At 39.1% G+C, this 18779-nt stretch overlaps 2 long non-coding RNA genes across 2 annotated transcripts in view; one reads left to right on the top strand and one right to left on the bottom strand.

Moving 5' to 3' along the window:
* Positions 1 to 18779, bottom strand: part of LOC116660226 — a 53400-nt gene that overhangs the window by 8486 nt on the left and 26135 nt on the right. The window lies entirely within an intron of this gene.
* Positions 2298 to 18773, top strand: LOC116660225. Its single transcript, XR_004315631.1, has 3 exons — positions 2298 to 2892; positions 12631 to 12737; positions 18262 to 18773. It is a non-coding gene; the product is annotated as an uncharacterized LOC116660225 (long non-coding RNA).

The following is an 18779-nucleotide window of genomic DNA, read 5'->3' as shown; positions in this document are numbered from 1 at the left end:
TGGAGAATAATCATACCTTTCAAATGTAATATTTTTTGAGCTAAGGAAAAGAGACAATTTAACCATATTTGTCAGGATTTGGGAGGAACCACCCCCCCACACACACAATCGTATGGTGTATCCTTTTCTCGCCTTTTCAAGCAACGTCAGAAGTTTAGTCACGAGCAACATCATTAGAACTTCTCTTTCAGGGCTCGTTGTGAGTTTATTTGATGTCCCACTTGGGACGTTCACAAGAGACGTTTGTCTGTCCGCAGACGAGCATATTCTGGGGTGTGGGCTGCTGCAGGAAGGCCACCTCGAGCGCAGGCAGTGACTGGAGCAACCTTTGGCTAAGGTGCATGATAAACAAGCATGAGGCAGCAGGGAGTAGTTAAAACATTGCTTGAAACGTTGCAGTGAAGTATAACCATTTATGCTACGACTTCAGAGGATTCTTCCTCTGGAAGCATTCACTACAAGCCCCTGTGAGATGTCAAGAACAGCTATTCACATGTACTTGTGAAATAAAACAAATTTATACTCACACAGAAGGGTGGTGACTCTAAAGAACTAAGCAGGCTGCAATTTACATAGCTAGATACTCACACTGGAAAACAGAAACTTAAACAGAATGTTGATAAAGAAATTTCAAATATTGTTCCGGGTTTAACATGGCTTTCAGCGCTCAAGTCTATGCTGGTATCTGTCTTCCTAAGGCATACAACTCACCCACTTTGGAACCAGAGCGTGATGCGGGTGGATCTGGGAGCTGTTAGCGAAAATTCTCAGGGAAGGAATCAATGGAAAAAATGAATCACTCTTCTTTGTGAATTTCTAATTTTTTTTTAATTGCATAAATTTTAAGCTGTTATGAGTAACAGCTCCTGAATTCATTGCCTAAAGGTAGCTGTGGGATTTGAGGAGAAAAACAGCTATTAATAACAGTGGAACCCTTGAGGGATAAACAACGTCCAGTTCCCCAGTACTTGTGAATTTGTCCAACTCTGAAGCTGGGTTTGAAAACTTTTTCTGAAAATGTGTGCAAAGTTAGAAAGTATTGTTTGGAGAAGAGAAAGAGGGTAACATACTTTTGAAAGATGCAACACAAAGTTATGCCTAGTAGAGTGGCTGTGCTCATTACCCACTGGGAATGAGTTTCTGTTCCCAAACTATACATGACTTGGCATGTTGCTGACTTTAGAAGGTTGGAGTCCAGAGACCAGGCACTGGCTCTTTCTTGGGTTGTATCTGTTTCCGTATACCCCACACTGTCAGCTAGGGGTGGGTGTGCTGTTGGTTGTCAGGAAATGCCCATGTCATGAAACATAATGACAAGGGAGGTGGGATCAACACGAAACACTCACATTTTAAAAAGTCAGTAAGAATTAAACAAGTGTACAATTAGAATAGCAGTAAGACAAGCATTCCAGCAATTTAAAATAGAACACACACCCTTTCTTCCCTTCAGGGAAATGGAGTTGGGGTGTTACATACATTCTCTATTCTGAAACGGACATATTTCTTTCTCCAATCAAATTAAATTAAACTTTAAAAAAAAAAAGTTACATCTGGCACCGTAGGATTCAGTGTTTGCCTTATGTGTGTGTGTGTGTGTTTTCCAAAAGGTTGATATATTTTCCTTGCCAACCTTTGCATTCAGATGGGTGTTCTCATGGCTTTGGAGCTTTTGTTTGCATCATTAGTCCGAAATCCCTTTTAAAAATGGGTGAATTAATTTGGGGGAATTAGGTTAACAAGTCATATCTGAAGTGTGCTGGTTTACATTGTGGTTTGTGGTGAGTTTATGGAGGTTTTGAGAGAAAACTCCAAGTGCTGAAAGCAAACCTTTCTCAGACCTGGTGCCTTTATATAGTAAGCACAGAATTTCCTTTTGTGGTCTGGGGTGATGTGGATTTGGATAATAAATAACCGTAAAAAGATTTCCTGAGGTTGACTGGAAGGCATCATTGACACCTGAAGTGGTTGATTTTGCAGCTTTCTACGGTGGAATCTGAGGCTTTCTTAAAAACACACAAACATATATATATGTATGGAACATCCCTTTATGATCATGTCGTATATAGGCAATAATTACCCAATCCCCTCTTAGCTCCTTCGGTGTGTGGCCCAAACGATTAAGCATCGTTGTTTTGTGTTTCTCTCTAAATACCTTTCACTAACCAGTGTGTCCAACTTTTGGAGGAGCGTGTGACTCCTCAATTATCAAAGACGTTTATTAAGAGTTTGAGCAAGAAACCCCCACCCTCGCGCGCGCGCGCGCACACACCCTGCACGGAAACCCCCTGCACGCTCGCATTAACGGTGGAAACTGTTTTCCATTAATGTGTAATCAAGAAGCAGGCAGGCCATTTACTTTGAAAAATAAAATAAGAAACCCGCCTCCCTCCCTATGTGACCTTCCTGACTGCTCCCCACCCCCCATCGCCAACCTGTTTGTCCAACTTAGCGTCTCAAAGAATCAATTCCCTTTTGGTCCCAGAACCAGGAACAAATCAAGAAGAGCTGGGTGGATTTTTTTTTTTTTTTTTTTTTTTTCCGTCGTGAGTTAAAATATTCCAAAAGCTTCAGGCTTCCATTACAGTTGACCTTTCAGGCGTGCTGCAGCAAAAAAAGTTAATTCACTTCGCACATGTGGGGGAGCAACAGGTGGTAGCCAACCACGGGGGCTGCTGGCATTCCTCCGTGTGCAAACCCCCGGCCCCTGGTACTCTGGGATTTACACTACCTCCCCCAGGCCCTGAGTGACAAGCTAATCGGTGCGCGGGGAAGCGCTGAGCTATTGATTCCGCTGTAACAGAACACCACCCCGTCGATGAAACTGCAATGAAATGCTTCAGCAGCGAAGAAAGGGAGGCATTGGACTGTTGAACAACTGCAGGAAATTTGCTGGTAGGTAGTGCGGCAGGAATGAAAAGGCTCTCAGGAGCAGGGCCTTGAAAAGCCAGGTTATTAAAAGAGCCACAGAGCTGGAGTCTGGCTGAGCGGAGCAGCATAGTCAGGGCTCAGTTGGGCGTATCTAAAAGGGGGAGGGCTTGGGGGCGGGGGCGGGGGGGGAGTGCAGCTTTCAAAATTGCGTTAATCCCTCGAGTACTTAATTTCTTTTCTTTTATGGCGGCTTGTAGTATAGCAACAAGTATTCAAGCAGTTAATAATTTTAAACAGTTTAGCTTTCCTTAGGCAATAGAGCTTTAGCCTTAATTAAAATTTTATTTTAGTCGGCAAAATATTAAAATGACATTAGGATCCATCCTCTATGATGGGAAATATATGATGAGATGAATATTTTATTATACAAACTATTATTAAACAGGCTTGAGTTTCACTTCAGATGTTCGAAATCCGGGCACTAGTTCTTAATAATGTTCCGGCAGCTTCCTTCTGAAATATTTTTTATTTATTTTTAATGTTTTTATTGAAGCATAGTTGATTTACAATGTTGTGTTAGTTTCAGCAAAATGATCCAGTTATACATATGTAAATATAAATACATATATATTCCTTTTCAGATTCTTTTCCATTATAGGTTATTACAAGATATTGAATATAGTTCCCCGAGCTATATAGTAGGTCTTTGTTGTTCATCCATTTTATATATAGTAGTATGTGTCTGTTAATCCCAGACTCCTAACTGATCCCTCCGTTGTTCCTTCTGAAATTTTTGAAAGTGACATATTAATTAGAAACAGAGGCCAACTGCTTATGGTATTTTCAATACATGGAGGGGGAGAGCCATAAGGCAGATCTAGGTGTTGGAGTGTTGGATAATTCATTGAAGAGTTAGCCTTTTGATAGAAATAGTTTTTGTGTAACTGCAAGGATGCATCACAAGCCACTGTTCACCACAAGTCACCCAAATAGATCTTGGTCATTCTGGTGACATCTTTTACACCGAACAAAAGCCACCTTGCAGAGTCACCAGAACTGAAGAAGAAATACAGGAGCTCAAACTGATTTGTTTGCAACCTTTGTGACCTTTTATTTACCTGTTACGAAGTTGTGTGTGTGTGCGAGTGTGCATGTGTGCGTGTGTGTGTTTATGTGTGTCTGGAAGTATTTAAGGAGTTAAACAGTTGGGTCTCATTAGCGCATGGAATTTTAATGATAAAACAAATCTCAGAAAATTACCTCCAACCTAACACTAGACTGAAAATAACCATCAATTTTCATCTGTGTTTCCTTCTTTCATCTCAGCATCTAGTGCCTATCACTGCGGCATTGAAGTGCTCCTTCAGACTAATTAGATTAATTTCACTTTCCATTGTGTGCTAGAAGGACACACTTATCATCTCCCTCCCTGCTGAAGTCAATAATTGATTGGGTAGTGACAGGTTGGTAAAATCCTCCTCCTGCCAAGATGAAGAAAGGTCTGGATCTGGGGAGTTACTGAGGATTCATTTTTGAAACTGGAACTGTTTATTGTGCTTGTGACGTTGAGGACCAAGTCTTTCAATCTTTGCCATCTTTGCTCTGTGAAGAACTGGCCACACTGTACCTTCTAAATATAGCCAGTGTGGGCATGTGTCAGTTGGGGATGAGGCACAGGAAGAGGAGTAAGGGTGAGCAGAAGGGTGTGTTTTGGCGGGAAGGGATGGGGCGCAAAGGGGAAGGTACGCTGAACCTTGAGGGAGGACGTGTGGGTTTAAGTTCCAGTTCTGCCACTCACCAGCTGTGTGCCTTGAGAGATTTACTCACCCTCAAAGGGACCCAATTTTATGATCTATAAAATGGAGAGGGAGGATTTATTCAATTAATATTTATTGATCGCCTGCCATATGGCATGAACTCTGGTAGCTTCTGAGGATGCAAAAGTGAGCAAAGAGAAGTGGCACGTGTCCTTCACAGGGCTTTGAGTCAACTGGGGGAGAGAGGCATCAGTCAAGTGACACTGATGCAGTAAAATTGCAATAGCCAGAAATAGACAGCAGTCTGAGCGAGTAGAAGGGATTTGACCCATTCAGGGAGGAAAGACGTCGTGAGCTGAGATATGACGAATTAATGTAGAGCAAACAGAATGTGCAAGGGAGGAAGCAAGGCAAGGGCATGGGATTGGAAGATGGACAGCCAAGGATCAAGGGAGCAAGTGAGATAAGGTCACAGAAGTGAGGTACATGGTACGAGGATGCGGCATGGTCAGATCTGAGATGGAAAAAGGTTGGTGGAGAACTTGGAGCAGAAGACCAAGAGAGGAACCAGGCCAAGCTATTGCAGTAGACCAGTCAAGAGATGATGGTTGCCTGCTCTGGGTGGACAGAATGAAGAGATATTTCAGAGACACGATTGACAGCACTTGGTGATGAGTTAGATTTAAAATGGAAGGAGAACATGTCCTCAAGAATGGACCCTTGGTTTCTGGATGGAATGACCTAGTGGATGGTGATGGCATTCGTAGACCGGGAACACTGGGAAAAGACCAGATTTGTGGGAGAGAATTATGTTCAGGACATAAGAGTTTGAGAGGAATTTGACTCATCAAAGAGGGTGATGGGATAATCCCTACAATCTCCATCACCTCTAAAATTCTGTGATTGTCTGAGATGGATGCACCCGAGGTCTTTGTTTGGAAAGTGGCATGAAGCAGTGGAAATACCCATCAGCTTTTCTCATACATGGGGCCCCAATCCCAGTTTGGCTCTTTGCTGTCTGAGTGACTTTAGTTTCATTAATTTATCTCAGCCTCAATTTCCTGTCAACAATTAGGGCAATGTCACCCCCTTTCAAGGTGGAAATGAGCTTTGGAAGTAAAGAAGGCACCATTTCTGGCTTGGAGCCAGACAGAAGGAAGAGCTGAACTTTTAAAATTTAACTTGCTCCAAGGCTTGTTGTTGTGATGAGATGTTCATCCATATACTGTATTTTGTCAAGAAACTCCCATATATTATTCCAGACCAAAGGCCTTGTATTTAAAATTCACTTAATAAATGAATTTTTTTGTAGATCACTGTGACTGTTGTCCTAGGCCCCAGCTGCACTCCATCCAAAGATATTCTGGGCTCTGCATGGGGCTCAGTGGAGTCAAGTTACAGTACAGGGTTCCCCAGAGGAAAATTTGGGGGTTGAATTCTCTCTGATGAAACTTCTTTTTGGTAGTAGCATGCAGGTGAATTACGTTCTCCAGGGGGTTCTTAAGAAAGGTAGTTTCTGGCAGTTGGCTCTGGTGCTACGCATATAACCCCCTCCCCCAACCTCCCGTACAAGGAAACATGTCCCTATGAAAAGTGGACAGAATGATGGTGCTATAGGAAGAAATTTGCTTCTATTTTTGTGAATGTGTGCCTGTGAGAGAGAAAGAGAAAGTTCATTCAAAATCTTGGCTTCTTTACTATTACTTGTTACCTAGAGTATACTTCACAACAGATCAAAAATCCACCATTTTGGTTATTTAATTCAACTTCTCATGGCCACTCCTGTCCTGGCCTGGAGCCTGAGATGACCTGCCATAGAAGAGTGATGAAGCTGAGATCATGATCTCACTCTTGAACTTTCCTTTGGAAAAAAAATGAACAAACAAACAAAAAAAAACCAAACAAACAAAAAACCCACAAAGGAATTTCGAAAGTTTTGAGGATTCCTGGAAACTTACTTTCCTACCACCACACAAAGCTAAGGTGATTATTTCAGCACTCAAAGACTCTTCAACTTTTTACTTTCTAATGTATAGGGAAAAGGAGTCCTGCATTCTGTAAACTCACTTATTCCCCCAAACCCCCAAACATTCTAAATTACCTATATTTCAATTCTAACTTGTTATTCCATCCAAATGCCATATGTGCTTTGTTCATTTAAAAAGAAACTCTATTTAACAAGAAACTATTTTCTTCCAGGCACTTAAAAACTTAGTACCCCTCTCTCCTTCCTTCTTCCCAAGTTTACTTACTTGTTAGCAAATTGGATTACTTTCATCAATTAAAAGCGTTGTGGGCATGCGCACAAAGCTAACCATCATTATACATACTTACTTAGCATTGTGAAATTTGCAGGGTTCCCTGCAAAAGCTTTTAAAAATAGGAAGGAATTAATTTGGTTGATACTTGATTACTTTTGTTTACAGGGCTTGCAATCTACCTTAGAGACAGCTGCCTTTTGGAAATGTTAGCAATTTAAAATATTGGAAACTTTGTGGGATGATACAGAGTGGTGATAGTTTGGTGAAGGTGAGGAATGTAAATATTTCCTTTTCAATTTAGCTGTCAGTATCACTCAAATGATCGATACACCGGATCTATTAAGAGGGTCCAATCTTGCCTTCAGGGAGTTTTGCTTTTTTTTTAATTCCTGCTTTCCAGTGAGGTAAGAATGTGCTTACATGAATAGCAGGCAGTTGAAAATATGCCAACTTTATTCAGTGTGGAAAAATTAAATTTGCCATTGAATTGTAGTTACTTCTTAATGCATGCCAATGTAGTTTTCTGTATATTTTAAATGGTGTTGTCATGCTTGTTACAGTCAATTCATGATTTTCTGTATTAATGAAAAACAGGGATGAGAGTGAATAAATCACTTTTTTAGTCAATCATTTGATACTTTCCTGCCAAACGTTTTGAAGAGTCTGACTGATTGATTTCCAGTGACTACCTTTATCTACCTGAAGAGTTGCTCATAAAGTTGTGGCCATGACCACAATGTGGAAGATGATGGGGAACTGAAGGATGTAAAGACCCACCAGAAATTATTCCCTGAACAATAACGGGACAGAAAGACATTGGATGAGAAAGAGATGGAATCTGGCTGCTAAGCCAACAAAGCCTTTTGAGAATTTCGTTCTGATAGAGAAGGAGGATTTACATCAACATTTGGAATTCTGCACTACTTGGGGAATAAATCCATCCTTCAAGTTCTATCCAAGTGTTCTATCAGCACCAAAAGGAAAAAAGAAATATTTGATAACGCTCAAGTTTACTATCGTTATAAAATTTTCCCTTTGGAATCTGCCCTCGCCTCTTTACTATAATGGCCACTTTCCAAAAACACAACTTTTGCTGGATCTCTTGCTTCTTGGCTTATCTCATTTTCTCCAGTCTTTGCTATCCTCAAATGTTTATCCAGTCTCGTATGTTCACCTCCTTATCTACCACTTTGTCTCAGTCAAGTGTCTCTTCTTGTCTTAAATAGGATTGGACTGAAGCTATCTCAGCAGAAAGGAAAAAGGAAGAGAAAGGGGAAAAGGATGGAGAGGGATGGTAGATCTTGGGAAAAGGGATGCACCCAAGGCTAGGAAAGAGGACGGGACCCAAGGTGGCCTCTTTCTCAGTGTTCTCTCTCACTGGCACACGTAATTGCTCACCCCTGAGGACCATCTGAGGATCTACAGTTGGTCCTCAGTATCCCCGGGTTCTACATCCACAGGTTCAACCAAACTTGGATTGAAATACCTCTGATACCTAGGACTGACTCTACTATGCCATTTTATATAAAGGACTTCAGCATCCATGGATTTTGGTATCCTTGGGGGTCCTCGAACCAGTTCCCCGTGGATACCTAGATATGACTGTATTCCATTTTTATGTCTTGTACCCTATTTTTTTTTTTTTCTGGTGACAAGCTTTCTCTGTTTTTGTGTCTTTTAACTTTTGGGATTGCCCATCTTCAGTTCAAGGCACTCAGAGAGATTAACTTGAATTGTTGGATCTTAAATCTGAACCCTGAGATGATGATTCAATCAACCGTGGCCAGTGGAATGATATCACTTAAATCACAAACATATTGGTGGTGGAGGAGACCTTCCTTGGAGTAGAAGGGATTCCTGAGTCAGCATGCATCCTAATGTGTGTGTCACACACTTCATCCTCTCACCTATGTTCTTGGCTAAAAATATTCCACCAAGAGTGGACTCTCCCATTGGTGTATCTTCAACTAGGCAAACCTATCTGCCTTTCCCATTGCTACAAAAAGCAAAATAAAACCAGCAAGAAAACTGCATGATTACCTCAGTGCACAGGTTTGTTTCAGTCATTTGTAACCCATGTTGATCTGTAATTTCTTGTTGATAATCACTACATTCCATAATTCTTTTGAAATGTCATATAGGTTTATCTTCCACCCACCCCAATTCTACACCACAACTCTAATCCATGCTTTTTTCAGTGCTACTCTGTATTATTACACTTACTTCCCAGCTGCCTTTTCCTGTTTCCATCTTGTCTTCCATTTAAGTCACTTGTATGGGCTGAGTGTTTTGTGTCCCTCAAAACATATGTGTCCCTCATATGTTGGTGCTCTAATCGCCAATGTGATGATATGAGGAAGCAGGAACTAATTAGGTTATGATGAAGTCATGAGGGTGGAGCCCCATGAAAGGGTTAGTGCCCTTATAAGAAAAGGAAGAGACACCAGCGTTTCCTCTCCCTGCCATGTGAGGACACAACAAGAAGGCAGCCAACTTGCCAGCCAGGAGGAGACTTCTCACCAGGAACTAAATGGATTGATACCTTGATCTTGGACTTCATAGCTTCCAGAACTATGAAAATAAATGTCTGTTGTTTAAGCTACTTGATCCAACACATTTTATTATAACAATCCAAGATAAGACATCCTTCTTTCAAATAATCAGCTAAAAATTCTGTTACCACCATGCCACGATAGGGAATGTTTAGGGATTTACCTTTGGGTACCTTGCATTAAATCCACCTTCTTTACTCTGAAGTCCAGGTAAATCCTTCGTTCATTATCTGGTCTTCTGATCTCACTCCTGTGGGCAGGATTCCTTCTCCTGGAGGTTTGGCCACCTCATAGCACTCATGTCCCCACAGATGTCGAGGTTTTACTGAGTCGAATCCTTTGCATGTAACTATTTTCTCTAATGAAAATGATGCTAACTGTGGGCTTTAGATGTATGGTATTAATAAAAAAGCATTTCTGGTTTTGGTAAAATAGTATCTTTGTCTCTATTTCACTGTTTTCCATGACAGCTGAAATCATCAACTTGGCTGATTCATTGTCAGACGAATACCTTATTTAAAAATGGTAGCATTCTAGCTCTTCTGTCTGGAAGCCCACCGTGCGATTGCCTCTCTGAAATCAGCCACATCACCAGAATCCCCTTTGGAGGCAACTAGTCTTTCATGATTATGTGTGAGAAGCTAAAGGAGCATAGAACGTAAATAGACCAGAACCCTTGAAATAGCCCAGAAAGATGCCAGAAGCCCTGCACTAAATCAAGTTGTCTGCAAACAATGGAGAAAAGTGAGAACCTTCATTTGGGGATGAAAATCCATTTAATTTATTTAAAACCACATTCAACAACAATTATGCACCATTCATGATGAAATGTTAACTCAACTACTTTTTCTTTTTGACAATCTCTTTGAGGTTTTATCCACAGAGAGCCTAACAGGTCCTTGGCTTGCTACTGTAAGGCTTAGATGAGCTGTGATGTCAGGGCTGGCATGGCCGATGGCCGCTGCTAATGCAACACATGCCTATCATTTGCTGTTGACAGGCATTAATAAAAACCTAATTTGAGGAAATTATGAAAAACCTGCTCATGATGCAATCTGGTTTATGTTTTGGCATGTGGCAATCATTGGTTTGATAGCCGAGAAACCTTCATTTCCAGGACTTTACGGCCTATGTTTCAATTGCAGACCCAGCCAGAGCCCCTCACCTCTCCCATGTGTTTGATCTAATTGCCTCAAGACACAGCCACGGGTTTCCTTTATGGTGCTGTTGGCTCAGCCTGAGCCGAGGTGTGATGGACGCAGGAATCTAGCATGGCTGTCAGAAGTGGTACTTAGCTATTATAAGAAACTTAATTCTGACCTGTCTATCAAAAGCATTCGCCACGATTCTCCCCTCCCTTTAACTTGTTCCTTATGGCCTCTTTGGACTTTCTAGTGGTGTTAGTAGAAAATTTCCCAAGTCTGGAAGAAGAGCTCCCATTGGTCTCCAGTCTGCAGAAAGAACAAGTAAAGAGACCTAGCGTGACTTGTAGGTACCACTGGCCTTGCCTGTTGCTAATGAATGATGTGTAGATTATTTAAATTTTGATTAAAAGAGATCTTCCTATAAGTGGTGCCCTAGAAAATTTTGTGAAGTTATAAAAAAATGCTGGTGGGAAAGGGTTAAGAAAACTTCAAAATAATCTGGATTCAGTTTCTGGACTTTCTGGACTCTAATGCTGTCTTTTTAAATACTAGACTTTAAAGAAAACAGCTGACAACTTTGCCTCTCCAAAGACGAATTGGTTTTCCTCCCTGGTTTCTGAATGACATCATCAAAAAAGTTCCCAGATGAACAGTGACAGCAAAGAGTAGCCTTAAGCTCGTCAAACAGAGTTGCTTTAGACAAAGGCTGTCCTGTTTCATCTGCCTTCTTTTATTTTTCCGACTTATTAAATGATGCTCTAGTCCATCCTGTCTGTCCTTCTTTTTTTTTCCCTCTTCCTTCCTCCCTCCCTCTCTACCTACGTACCTACCTTCCTCCTTCCTTCCTTCCTTCCTTCCCTCCTTCCTTTCCTCCTTCCTTCCTTCCATCTCCCCATCTTCCCTCCTGCCCTCCCTCTCCTCCTTTCTCCTTTCTCTCTCTTGGTGTCTGACTCTGATTGCTCTTTCTCTGTCATATACATTCCATTTCAGTTAGACGTTTTTAAGAATCAAGTTAAGTCTGAAGACAGCTAAGTTGGACACAGAAAGCAGGTGCTTCTCTGCTAACACTGCAACGCGGGAATGGTTTGCTGCCCCTTTAATTCAGCAGTAGGGCCTTCTGTCTAATTAGGAATCAAGAGTCAACTGAAGAAGAGGAGCTGTTCTCTCCCCGGAATGGTAGAGTGAGTGCTTCCCTGTGTGATGGGATGGTAGCGTTTCTGCTCTCCTTGTCTCAGTGTTCCACCGCTGGCGGTGTGTTCGTTGGATTCAAGACTTTGTTCCTTCTAAAATCGGAGGCATTAGAGGGAACCCTTCTGGGACAGATAGCATTTTGCGGGAGGGCTTTTTATTGAAGAATAGTTGATATACAATGTGTTGATTTCTGGTGCACAGCATAGTGATTCAGTTATACATATACATATATATATTCCTTTTCAGATTCTTTTTCACTATAAGCTATTACAAGGTATTGAATACAGTTCCCTGTGCTCTACAGTAGGACCTTGCTGTATATCTCTTTTATATGTAGTAGTTCGTATCTACAAATCCTGAGCTCCCAATTTATCCCTTTCCACCCCCTCCCCCCCGGCCCCCAATAACCATAAGTTTGTTATCTATGTCTGTGAGTTGGGGCAGGTAACATTATAAAACTTAGTTTTTCATAAATTATTGACCACATACCATAGAGCGTTAGGGTCGAGAAAGCTGGGATCATCTCGGTAGACTGTCATTTTAAAAAAATTACATAAGTGTAATTTATATGTAAAAATGCACTTATTTAAGTGTCTTATTTAATGCATTGCTATCAATGTAAATGATCAAGATACATAACATTTCAATCACTCACCCTAAATTTCCCTCATGTACTTTCCAGAAGTTTCCATAAGTGGTATTATATCGTATGTGTTCTTTTGTGTCTGTTGTCTTTGACTCAGCATAATGCTGTTACATTGGTCAATAGTCTATTCTCTCATTGCTGAGCAGTATGGTTATAGCAGAGTCTGTTTATCTGGGTATTCACATGTTGATGGATCTTTGTTATTTTTAGCTGTCATGACTGGAGTCACCATGAACATTCCTGTACAAATCTTTGTGTGCCATATGTTGCCATTTCTCTTGGAAAAATGTCTAGGAATGAAATTGCAGAGTCATATGGTAAGTATACGTGTAACTTTACAAGAAACTGTCATCTCTTTTCCAAAGTGCTTTTACCATTTTGTGCACTGGTTCTGACTGTTCCACACCCTTGCAAACACTTGCTGTTTTCAGTCTCTTAAAGTTTTAACCATCCTAGGGTGTGAGTAGTGATATCTCACTGTGGTTTTATTTTGCACTTACCAAATGGCAACTGCTGTTGAGCATCTTTTGATGTGTTTATTATCCATGTGCTTTTGTGATGTCTTTGTTCAAATCATTGTGCATTTTTAAATTGGGTTGCCTTTTCATTATTAAGTCGTGAGAGGTTTTTTCCTAATATAAATTTTGGTTACATGTTCTTTATTATACATAAGCCCAGCAAATATTTTCTCCAAGTATTTAATAGCACAAATCTTGATCATTACTTTTAAAAATTTCTCAGTTATTTTCAACTTTTTATTCTCTCAGATATATTCTATAATGATTTTGTTAAGTTTAGGAAAAAAATAGTTGCTTTGAAATTTTAATTTAACTTGTTAAATTTACCAGTGAACTTGAGAGAAGGTAGACAGGTTTATAAAATTGTTTTCCCTTCCTGTCATATGGTATGACTTTCCATTTATTAAACTCATATTTTAAGTAAAGTTTTATGTTTCTTTAAAAGAATCATGAATATTTTTGTTCATGCTTAAATATTTATTTTAACATTCACTTTGATGTGACAGATTTTCCCACTGTGTTGTTTAACTGTATTTCCTCTGTATTGTCAAACTATTATGTAAGATAGTTGTTCATTTTTTAATATTTATTGCATTACCTGGGACAGGTTATCTTTCAGTAACCACCCTCAAATCTTAATTCAACACAATAAACATCTATTTCGTCATCATGCAGAGCTCTCTGCAGGTCTGGGCAATTCTCCAGGAAAGTTACCTTTCGTGTGTTGACTCAGTGACCAGATTGGATTTGCCCTTGGGGCACCTTTATATCCAAAAATGCTTTCACAATTGCAATTGCCTTAGCCAGGGAAAGGCCAGTTGGAGAACTGAGCATAGGCAAATAAACGCTTTAGCCTAAAACATACATGGGTCACTTCTGCTCACATTTTATTGGCCAGCAGCTTGTCACATGGCCATGACTACCCTTAAGGGAGTTAGGAAGCCAGGCACTCAGAAGTAGAGGAAAATGGAATATTTATAAATATTAATATGTCCTCCATATTTGTTTCGTTGATGAAAATCTCTTATTAGGTATAAGAACATTTGATTTGAGTTTTTGAAGGTTCTTGGTAGTTCACGTTATCTTTAAAAAAATTTTTTTGCCACCTTTTAAAAAGAATGTGATATTGGTGAAAACTTTTTAAATGATTTCAATTAGTAGCAGTGACATGGGGATATTTTAATCTCTTACTTGAACTTAAAAAGCACACCTCAACTGTTGTATAAATAAACGTGAGTTTTGCTATCATTTCACATAGAAAACTGAACATGGAAAGAAGCTTCCAAACACAATAAAAATAACTTGCATTAAAATGGTGTTGAATTTTCCAAGTGACTTCTCAAAATCTATTGCAATAATCATGTACTTTTTCTTCCTTGATCTATTGGTGTTATGGATATCAGTATATTGTTTTATGTTAAGCCTAAATAGACTAAATCATTCCTGATTATTTTTTCTTCTCCTGGGAAATGTACTTGATTTAATGGGATTTTATACAATAATCTTTTTAATAATATTAATTGTTGAGATGCATCTAGAATTGTCCTTTTGTTGTCATCTTTGTTAGTTTTTAGGTGTCAGGGATGTATTGCCTTTAAAAACAAATTGAGAAGTCTTCCATGTTTTTACATGCCCTAAAATAGCTTATATACTATGGGAAAAATGAGAAAGAAATACATCTATACAATCATGTAGGCATCTTACTTAGAGGTTAATCACTGAACTGTTGTCATTTTCCCTTTATCTTTTGTCTGTTTGCATGCACACGTATACAAACCTTTTTAGAATTTATTTTGATGATTTATACACCCTCAGAAAAGTTTCTAATCTTTTTATAGTTTCAAGTATCAGAAAGTTTTCTATATTATTTTGTTTTTTCATTAAAAAACTTTTGTATTTATTTTGTTGTATTTATTTTCTTTTATTCGTGAATAGATTTGACAGTTTTTAGTATATTTTCCCTCAAATATCAATTCTTGTACTAATATTTCAGTTTCACTTCATTTCTTTCTCTAATTTATTAATACTGCCTTAGTTTTATTCTTCCTTTTCTTCCACTTGCTTTGGTTCCCATTTTGTTGCTCTCTTTCTAACTTCTTTCTTTGACTTCATTTTTTCCCATTTAATAACATAAGTGTTTGCACCTGCAAATTTCCTTCTGAATACATCTTTGGCTATGTTCGTTGTCCGATGGTACATAGTCATCCAATGTATATTATTGTTTAAAAAGCTTGTAATTTCATTTTCCTTTCCTCTTTGAAATAATTTGGAGGGGAGGATACATAAATTTCTCAATGATATGCTTCTTATGATGTAACACTTTGTTATTAATATCTAGTTTAATTGTGTGGGTTAATAAATGGAACACACACAGTTTCTATTTGTTGAGATTTTCTTTGAAGTTTAACACTTGCAGAGTTACTTTAAATCAACGATTGTCATGGTTCAGGGAGAATAGGTTTCCCTGAGGTGCTGGTTGAAATGCACGAATCTAGGCCCCTTCTAAAGATGATGATGCTTTAGGGGTGAGGGTTTTCATTTTCCACCAATAATTAATTGGCTCTGGTATAGTTATATTCAGAGAAGTACAACTATAAATGATGGAGTGACATTTGAATAAAAACATTATTCTTCATTTTGGGGGACAAAGTCCTGTATTCTAGAATGTTTTTTTTTTTTTCATTATATTTAAAAAAAAATTCTTAGTAATGACTCTACACATTTGAAAGAAAAGGGGATTTAATATGAGAAATTAGGTGTTTCCAAAATCACTGGAAGCATTGAAGGGGTGGGACTTCGGCTGGCCACCTAGGGAAGCTTCCAGAACACTAAAGAAGGGAGCTGACAGCAAAGCAAATATTTCTGAGTCCACAGCTGCAGCTGGCCCTCAACACTTAGGAACTTGTGGAGAATGGAGACTAGAACCTAGTTCCCACAGTCTAATTTGCAGCTAAAAAGAAGTCAGGGGTCTGACAAAGGTCATCTCTTCCCTTACTGCCTTCCAAATCCTGCATAAGAGCATCCGAGTGACAGAACTAATCCACATCTAGAACTGAAAAGGAATCTGGAAATGAGAGCTTTCCTCTTTCTCCCACTAGAAAGATGATGGGGTGAAATGTGAAAGCATCAATATACAGGTAGAAACAACTTGTGTTAGCGGTGTGGTCATGGACTTGAGTGGAAAAAAAAAGACCACATGAGATACCTGGAAGGAGAAATCCATGCTGTGTTAACAGATGGCTTATGACAGAGATGGATAAGTTAGAGATGGCTTCAAGACTTTGGTCACGGGTTGGGGCAGAAGTCAAGGAGCCATGCTGGGTGTGTGTATGAGTAGAAGCAGATAGTAAATGTTATTTTATTAATTTTGAGTTCAAGTTAACAGAACCATTCAGAGAACATATAGCATCTAATAAAATACCTGAGCCTACCAAAAAAAACAAAACAAAACAAAGCAAAAAACCCATAAACATTTGAGAAAGAAGTAGTTTATACATTTAATACATAGGAAAAAAATATATCCTATATTGAAGCTACAAGAATAAGTATAAAGAGAAATTTAAATTAGATACAGTATCTTAAGTTAAAAAAAAAAACAGGAATGGATGAAAACTATTGTAGAAAGAATTGTATTAGAACAGAAATCACTCATGCTGGGATGTAGAAAACATAGATTAAAGTTTTGATTCTGTTTTTATATGACATGCTACATGAGGAAGTAATTTAATTTTTAATGAAGTTAATTTTCTCTATAAAATAAGATGTAGCAGTTAGCTATTGCTATGTAACAAAATTCCTCCAAAACACATTGGCTTGAAACAATAAGCACTGAGTATTTCTCATGAGTCTGAAAGTCAGCTAGGTGGTTCTTCTGGATAAGACTGGGGTTATAGTCTGGGGAGGCAGCCTGCTGATTTTGGCCAAGCTCTCTCACATGTATGTGTTGACAAACTACAGTCTGGTCTAGGATGGGTTTTTATAGGAAACTAGCATCTCCTCTATATGGGAACAAGCTTGGTTAATTGGCAAAGAAAAGTTTTAAGAGAAAAAGTGGACATGTCCAAGGCTTCTTGAAGATGAGGTTGGGAATTGCAACCCTCATTCTCAGTGTATTTAAGTCACGCAGGGCAGCCACAATTTAAGGAGCTGGGCAAAAAGACCAGGGGGTAAAAAAAAAACAAAAAAAATAACAAACTACAAATGGTAGTTGTATTTAAGGCAAGGGATTACGAGTATTTTTCATATTTCTTCTTTTTGCTAATATAAGTTTTAGAACATTTTTACCTTGAACTTGATTGTTGTAACTAGAAAAATTATACTTTAAATATATTCATTTCTTAGGCAATAAATTATCAGTATAAAATAAACATTAATTCATTTGCAGCCTGATTATCAACTAATGTGACTCTCTGGTTTGAAGGTTTAGCAAAACTGACTTGAACACCCTTTCCTAAAATTATGCATATTATTTGCATAAATAGGTCCTTTTGAAATTTCTCTGAATTCCCAGGAGATTAGGTTCTTTTGATCCTACTTTCTATGTCTGCACAACAGCAGATCTCAGCCACAGTGGCCATTGCCTCATTTCTGCACACCTTGGACCTCTATCTCGTTTCCTTGCTTTTCTCACAAGCAGCATTAACAGTAGGCTTTTAGGAATGCACAGAGTTTATTGAGAGTTTGGGGTGACCAGGGTGGTGTGAAAAATAACTTCACCATATCACAGAGAAAACAACTTAAAATATTAGATGTATTTGTCCTTAAAGGCTCCTCTCCCACACTGCTCTGCCCCGGCCCCAGCCCACGCTCCCCACAGGCTCTCTCTCTGCAACTTTGTTGCTTGAATTTTTCTTCCCCTGCGGGCTCCTTCACACCTTGGCCCTCCCCATGAGGCATCCAATCCTAAAAATTCTTGATTTTTTTCTCATGTATATCAGGTTAGTCTATTCTCTTGTTTTCTGCCTCTTTCCCAGTATACCTTTTGAAAGAGTCAACCTTTTAGCATTGCAACAAAATACATTGCTTTACGTATGAAGAAATGGGGGATTCATTCCAGGAAGAAGTATGTGGTGTTATTCTGCAGGGATAAAAAAAATAACAATACTCATTGCTATTTAAAATCTTCTAAAAATCATTTACACATGAATTTATTCAATAATTTTTTTTAAGCATCCTCTATCTTCCAGGCACTATGGTCAGCCTTAGGAATTCAAAAGTGAGCATATGCTTGTCTTCATGGGGGCAAGAATACCATCTCATTTCCTAAAGTTGCTGCGAGAATAGGGTATTGCTCTAAATGCTTGTTTTACAATCTTTCCTCAAGGTTTTTATATGCTATTAAAAAAATAAAGCGCATACACCAAGCTCCATGGGACGTAACGCAAGTGGAACCTGAAATCAAGGCGAAAAACCAACAGTGACAAATGTTTGCAAAAGCTCTCAGCAAAGAAAATGATTCATTCATTTTCCAGCCAACAATCTCTAGTTGCTTCCTTACTGCTTAGCAGCAAACTCCTAGAGGCCAGTGTGAATGAAAAGTACTGCAAACCATGTCAGTAAACAAGGAATGCTGAAGCCATCAAGTCATCATCGGCTGCCCCCACCCCACAGTGAAGACAAGCCTGCAGCCCGGCCTCTGCAGCCACTCACCATGGTGCACTCTGAGGGGACTCAGAATAAGAAAGGACAGGTTACTGACCCCAGAGAGCTAGGGGCTTGTCAAAGGAATGAATTCAATGAGCCCAAATGTTTGCTTCCTCCCAGTATATAAAAAAAGCGCTAAATTCTTTAACTTGAGATGCCTGGTTTTCTTTAGTTAACAAGTAATCTTTTAAATGTTCC

Source organism: Camelus ferus, chromosome 27 (assembly GCF_009834535.1).
Source record: "Camelus ferus isolate YT-003-E chromosome 27, BCGSAC_Cfer_1.0, whole genome shotgun sequence".
In the NCBI taxonomy this organism is placed as follows: domain Eukaryota; kingdom Metazoa; phylum Chordata; class Mammalia; order Artiodactyla; family Camelidae; genus Camelus; species Camelus ferus.
The sequence above is the reverse complement of the archived record's forward strand: the minus strand, read 5'-3'. Positions and strand labels throughout refer to the sequence as shown.